Source organism: Ovis aries, chromosome 3 (genome assembly GCF_016772045.2).
Source record: "Ovis aries strain OAR_USU_Benz2616 breed Rambouillet chromosome 3, ARS-UI_Ramb_v3.0, whole genome shotgun sequence".
NCBI lineage: Eukaryota > Metazoa > Chordata > Mammalia > Artiodactyla > Bovidae > Ovis > Ovis aries.
The window spans coordinates 41,309,145-41,316,376 of record NC_056056.1 but is presented as its reverse complement, the minus strand read 5'-3'; positions in this window follow the sequence as shown (position 1 = coordinate 41,316,376).

Sequence of the window (7,232 nt, the reverse complement as noted above, 5' to 3'; positions counted from 1 at the left end):
ATTGGAAAGACCTGGTAAAGGGAAATCATGAGGAAGTCAGATAAGACAAAAGGACACATGTTTCCAGAAGAAATGATCATATGTACTGACTACCTCTGAGATGTAGACTAGGATGAGAATTGGAAAGCTACCAGTGTCTTTGGCCAATGGATGGAACTGATAATCTTGACAGGGAGAAATTTAAATCAATGTTGGTGACTGCAAATAAACTCAAAGGATTTGTCCAGTGAATGGAAAGTGAAGAAGCAAAAATAACAAGTGGTTTTAGTTTATTTCAATGCAATACTCAGGAAAAAAACCATCAAGTTAGAAAATTTTTCATGATTCATACTTGAGTGACAAAAGATTGAGGTAACTTAATTATGTTTAATTAAGTGCTCAGACTCTGCACACTTTCCTTCCTTGGACATTTCCAGGTTGATGGAGTAGACTAAGGATTTAAAGCAAACAAACAAATACAAACTTTGATCACTTTGAGTTGGTGTGAAGGATATTCCCATGTCTCTCTGGGTCTACCAAAAGTACTTTGTTTCTATTGTGAAATATTGCATTGCTCATTAATTATCCTATTTGGGAAGTCATTCATCACTGTTGAAACTTTCCCACCAGAAATCTTGGACATGATACAGGTCTTCACTTTGGTTCCATTAAGATTTTATTTTAATACATCTAACCTTCTGTCTGACAAAGGTGATCCCCCTGCCCTTGTTCTACTTTCATCTTTAGTATAGTGCCAAAAATGAGGTTTTTCATGCACAGTCTTATTACTGGTAGCAATTGTATCCTATCAAGGGATTTTCTGGCAGTCAGTGGCAAGATTTTAAAAATAAATAAATAAAAAATTTCTTTCCACTTAGAACACCCTGAGAGCCTTGACCTAATGTTTTCTGAATTTTTTTTTTAACCAAAGATTTCAGGGAAATGGAATAGAAATACATGATCACTTTACAGCACTCTCCTTTTTTTTTTTTTTATAAAATAAAGACATGCTGAAAATAGTGCCTCCTACCTACTATCTTAGTGATCTTAGTGTGTGACTGATACTCTTGGAGTGAATCTTGCACTAAGCTTCTTAGATATATTAATTCATGTTTCCATCCAAACTCTTGATTCTGTTGAATAGAACTAAAATGGTAGGGGGAGAATAACATTCATGTTTTCAGAGGCTAGAGCATCTCTGAAAATCTTTTTCAGGAAAAAGACCCATTGCAAACTCTGAAAAATGAACAAAACCACACTTTTAAAGGAAGTTTTTAATAAACTTTGTGAAAAAATGGCAAAAAATAGACATTTCACAACCTCATAATTTTGTGAAGAGCAATTACCACTGAGGCCTTTCCTGGATTATCTGTAAAACTGTGTTTGCCCAAGAGAAACATGGAGACATGGCTTTTCAGAGAGGTCTTTAAAGGCATTTAATTGTACAGAACAGCAGTTGTAGTAAGAAAATATTCTTAGAAGCTAGATGGAAAACGCTGTTTGTCAAAAACTACCAATGTTATAGCATTTTCATACCGTGAATTTAAAAAAGCATGAATTTCTCTCAGATTTCAGTAGCTGTTACATCTACAAAAGAATTTATGCTTTGAAGAGTAACTGGCATTTTTGGGCACTGGGCAAATTTTCAAGAATTCTAAGTCTAAAGCTGACTTGAACCCTGAAATTCTTATAAAAACCAGAATTCTGCCAGTACCACATTGAGAAAAAACTTGCCAGACTGAACATCAGTACAAATAAATCAAGATTTGTATGTCAACAAGTTTAGTTGTGTGTAACTGAGTTAACAGTCACCTCAAATGAATCCAAAGAACACATTCCAGAAATGTAATTCTGGGGAACTTGCCAAATCACTGTGCCATGTTCCGGTCGTGTCTGTTAGACGCATCACAAAGTGAACCAGAAGGAATCATGTCTGAAATCTTCCTGACATGAATATAGGGGTAAGAAGTGTAACTCTGTGAAAACATTTCCTTCTAATTCTGGGTCAACCTTAATATGTTACAAGGGTTGATGTCGCCCTTTATCTAGGAAATAATAAAGAATCGGTTGTATCTACATCCCAGAGGAAGTCCAAAGGGAACTTTGAATTGCTTGTAATGATTGCTTTCCATTGGCCTGAATGAATTAACAGCCTCCTCGGGGAATGGTGTTCAGTCTGGGCCAAAAAGATAGAGAATTCTAAGCTTGTAGATGGAGAATGTGACATGAATTAAAGAAAGGATGTCAGCAGATACCAAGATCTGTTGGAGGAGAACGTCTTAGTCTAAGATATTTAGGGGCTGATTATCCAAGCTCTTTATCTTCTAGTTATTTTTTTTCTTTCATGTCATAGGATATTTTATTAAATTTCTACGCTATGTCAGACTCTGTGTTGATGCTAAATATGGATTTAACTCACTGGAATAGGTACAACAGATATTCTATGTTACAAATTTAAAAATTGAGACTAACAGATATTAAGAATCCTATCCAGATAGCAAGTTACAGAGCTTGGGATTTAGAACATAGGCATTGTAACTCTAACTCATAGATTAAAAAAAAAAAAACACCAAAAAACTAAAAACTTTTTTCCTGTTTATTTGCATTTATTGACTTACTTTTATTGCAATATAGTGGGTGTACAATATTATGTAGGTTACAGGTGTACAATATAGGGATTCACAATTCTTAAAGGTTATATTCAATGTTTATTTATCATAAAATATTGGCTATATTTCTGTGTTGTATAATATATCCTTGTAGCTTATTTATTTTATACACAACTGTTTGTACCTCTTAATCTTCTACTCCTATTTTGCCCATCTCCCTCCCCTCTCCTCACTCGTAGCCACTATTTTGTTCTCTGTACCTATAGTCTGGTTCTTTTTTTGTTTGCTATATTCACTCTTAACCATTAAGCTATGCCATCCCCTCTAACTTTAGGATTGGCCTGTGACTCAAAAGAAAAAAAAAAAAAGAGAGAGACAAAGCTTAAATCAATGAAGAGAATGAAGAAATTGTCTCCATTGAACACTGGCTTTGCATTTCCAATGACATTTTTTTTTCCTGCCTTCCATTATCAAAATGAATGAATTAGATATGCTCAGATTTTTTTAAATTTGGAAAGCACCTGATTATTAGGGCAGTGCGGTCACACAGAGTCGGACACGACTGAAGTGACTTAGCAGCAGCAGCAGCAGTGCAAACTATGTTATGATTGCTCTCGAAATTGCCATAGCATTTATGAAAACTTGGATCAATAGATACTCACTAGCTATTATCTTTTTACTGTAAATTTGACAATTAGAAAAAAGTGTTAGAGATGAAGGCTTCTCACATAATCTTTATGCATGAGTAATTCCTGGAATAGACTCCAAGAAAGATAAAGGAGGATAATAGGATACAATGGTATGAGAAATTTGAAAACTGTAGTATGTAAAAATTGATGAGAGAGAGAAATGCCAGAATGTTCTATTCACACTTTAAGCTTCTGGGGAAAAATAATCAGTGGGGATCAACTTGTCCAAGGTTATCCAATTGTTGTTACTGACTGAGCGATCTGGTATTTGAGATTTTATGGTGTTTATCAAAACTTTAACACTGTACTTAGAATATTCTCAATCAGCTTTACTTCATTCTTTGGAATTGGGGAGCAATTTTACATTGTAGGATAAGTTACTCACAGACAATTCTTTCCTTTTATCAAACAGTCATTTATGAGGAATTTAGTTTTGATTAAGTCAAGGGTATTAAACATTTTTCCACTAAGAACTGTTATGGCTGACACTAAAACTTTGCTGAATGACACACAAATCCTCTCTCCATTTATTTTTTCACTCTAGTGTTTGAAAAGATGATAATACGCTGCTCGGTCTTTGGTTTGCTGTCAAAAATATTCTTCTTCTGGCCAAAGATAGTAATAGCTGTCATTTTAGCAAAAGGCCATGATGCATTTGCATTCCCTTTTTTGCTCTGGGAATAAAATCTTAGGCATTAAGGCAGAGCCACTTACCTGACAGAGTAAGGATCAGAGAAAGCATAATAATATCAAAAGAATTTTGCAAGCAGTTATGCTTACCACTATGCCACCAACGCTGTACAAGAAGAGTTTTGTATTATCTCCAAAATCTATAAAGAGTGACCACCATCACTTAGAAACTTTGTTGTTATTATCCATGTCTGACTCTTTGTGACCCCATGGACTACATCCCACCAGGCTCCTCTGTCAATAGGATCTCCCAGGCAAGAATACTGTAGTGGGTTGCTGTTTCCTTCTCCAGGGATCTTCCTGAGCCAGGGATTGAGCCAACGACTCCTATATTGGCAAGAAGATTCTTTACCACTGAGCCACCAGGAAAGCCCATGTAGAAACTTACATGTGACTTAATATCTCAAATTCCTAGAAACTTTTTAAAGTTGTCCTGTCTTGTTTCTTGATGTTTGAAATAATAGACATGGTTACCTTTATCAAACTTGCCCTAGGAGTATGAAGATTTTTAATTTATCATCCAAACTGGGACAGTAGTTTGAGTAAAATGAGCACTATGAATGATTACACAGGTTCACATAAATGCTGTCACCTGATTTGGAGCATTTGCCCTCACCAGGCTGAGGTCCTACCTCCGTTTTGTGAAGAAGGGGAAGTGACATAGAGGAAGATGCTCTACAGGAGATATGGAGAGTTCAGAGAACACGTCCTCTATGTGGCAGTTTTGCTGGGTTTCTTTGCAATCCCGTGGACTGTAGCCCACCAGGCTCCTCCATCCATGGGGTTCTCCAGGCAAGAATACTGGAGTGGGTTGCCGTTTCCTTCTCCAGGGGATCTTCCCAACCCAGGGATCTAACCCAGGTCTCCCACGTTGCAGGCAGACACTTTAACCTCTGAGCCACCAGGGAAGCCACACAGGAGATATGGAGAGTTCAGAGGATACGTTCTCTATGTGGCAGTTTTGCTGGGTTTCACCCTGTGTATCAACCCAGGAAATTTGCTTCATTTGCACATGAAGCAATTAGTGACGATAGGAACTGAGAAGTTTTAAATATCAAAATATTTTGAAAAGCAATATTTCTTCCTTTTCTGGAGAACTTTAGGAGTATATTAAATAGCCATGGTATTTTATTTCAGGTGTCTTCCTCGAGATGTCCAGATTTCAAATTCTAAGCTTTAGTTCAGTTTATCCAAACATGTTGCTTCTAAAAGTCCCACTGTTTCTTCATTTCATGTACTCTGCCTTCTCAGTTGAGGATGCTATTACTTCTTTCCTGGGTTATTGCCTCTATACAGGAATGGAGAAGTCTACAATACAACAATTATCCATAAGCAAGATTACTAGTTGGCATATTCCCAAGCCATACTCTCCTCCTTCTGTAGAATAAATGCTCTCTGCCCACAACAATGAGGACTTAGGTCCCACTCTTAGGTGACACAACTTAGATTTGCTCAAGGGTGATTTTCATCAAGAGGAACACTGACCCAAGCTGAACCAGTCAGATTCTACTTTTTAGGAGTAGGGAGCCAGGGAGGATGATTGGTCCTTGTTGATTGCTTATACTGAATCAATGTGAAAAGAGATATAGTCTTTTTTGTTTTTGTCATATGGATAGGCAAATCAATACGGTGTGAGAACAAGAAGAATAAAACAGATCTTCCAAGAGAAACAGAAGTGAGGGGCCTCATGCAGAAAGATGCAGAAAATAACTGAAACTCCTGCTCTTCTGGCCGAAGTGTCTTCCCAATGACTCTCTTCCATGTGCCCCAATTTTATCATCTCCATAGTACTTATCAGCATTTGAAATGATCTTTTTAACTTATTTAGTGATGTGTGTATTTCTTACCTCCCCCTTCTAGAAGGCAAGGACTTTAGTGTGCTCTTTGCTATCTCTCAAGCACCTGAAATAATGCATGTACTGTAGCTGAAGCCATACTTAATATTTATTGACCAAATGAATCCATTAATAAATATTTAAATTGATTTCTGTTTCTTGGCAGTTCAAGAAGTGAGAGGCCCATAGAATGTGTGATATGGTCAGAAGGGAAATCAGAACATGGGGCATGATTGAAACAGCAGAGACATTGTGAGGAGTTCTTCACCAGGCTGAGGTCCTACTGTGGTTTCCTAAAGAAGGGGAAGTGACAGAGAGGAAGATGCTCCACAGGAGATAAATGGAGAGTTCGGAGGAGAAGCCCTCTATGTGGCAATTTTGCTGGATGTCGCCCTGTGTGTCAACCCAGCCAGCTGCAAGAGGAGCCTGAGAAAACAGAAGCTGGAAATAACAGAAGACTCGGTGCCTTTTCTAGCAAGTGCAAACTTTCACACCTGTCAGCAATCGATCAAGAGGTTTATGGGCCTGCACTATTTACACTCTAATTAAAAAATCATAAAGCAAGCACCCTTTCAGGTTGCAGAAAACCAAACTCCAGAACTTCGACAGCCACCGCTGTTAATCAGTTACTTCTACTGATACACCAGCCAACACTGAGATGGGACACTTCCTGAGCCCCAAACAGCCAACAAAGCGGTGGGAGAAAAGTGGGACTGGCACCAGAGAACTGCCTCCGCAGGTGGCCAGAAGCTTTCCAGATAGGGCAGAGTCTCCATCTGGCGCTTGGGAAAATATTTTTGACACACCTAGTTGGCAGCTTGTGTTTTTCCCCTGTTCTCGTGTGGAACTGAAGGCCATTTAACCATCGTTAAGGCAAATTTGTGTGCCCGATGCACAGTGAGGCCAAACAAACTGAAATATTAGAGTTTGGAGCAGAGAAAGGTTTATTGCAGGGTCATGCAAGAAGACGGGTGGCTCCTGCTCTAAAAAGCCCAGAGCTCCCCAAAGGGTTTCAGCAAAGCACTTTTCAAAGTCAGGTGGAGGAGGGGGCTCGCGGGATCTGTGATCAGCTTGTGCACAATTCTCTGATTGGCTAATTGTGAGATAGCAGAGTGGTGTCACAGGGGTTAACATTATCAGTTTCTTAGACTCCAGGAGACCTGGAGCTATGTGCTGAAGGTCAAGTAGTTAACATTTTCCATTTGTTGGAGAGGGGGAGATTTTTTTATATCTGCAAAACCAAAACTCAGGAAATGTTCATCAAGTACTATTATAATGTAGATATGGAGGTGGGATTAGGCACCTTGAGCAGTTCAGTTGCTCAATCCTGTTCAACCCCTGCGACCCCGTGAGCTGCAGCACACCATGCTTTCCTGTCCATCACCAACTCCCGGAGCCCACTCAAACTCACGTCCATTGAGTCAGTGATG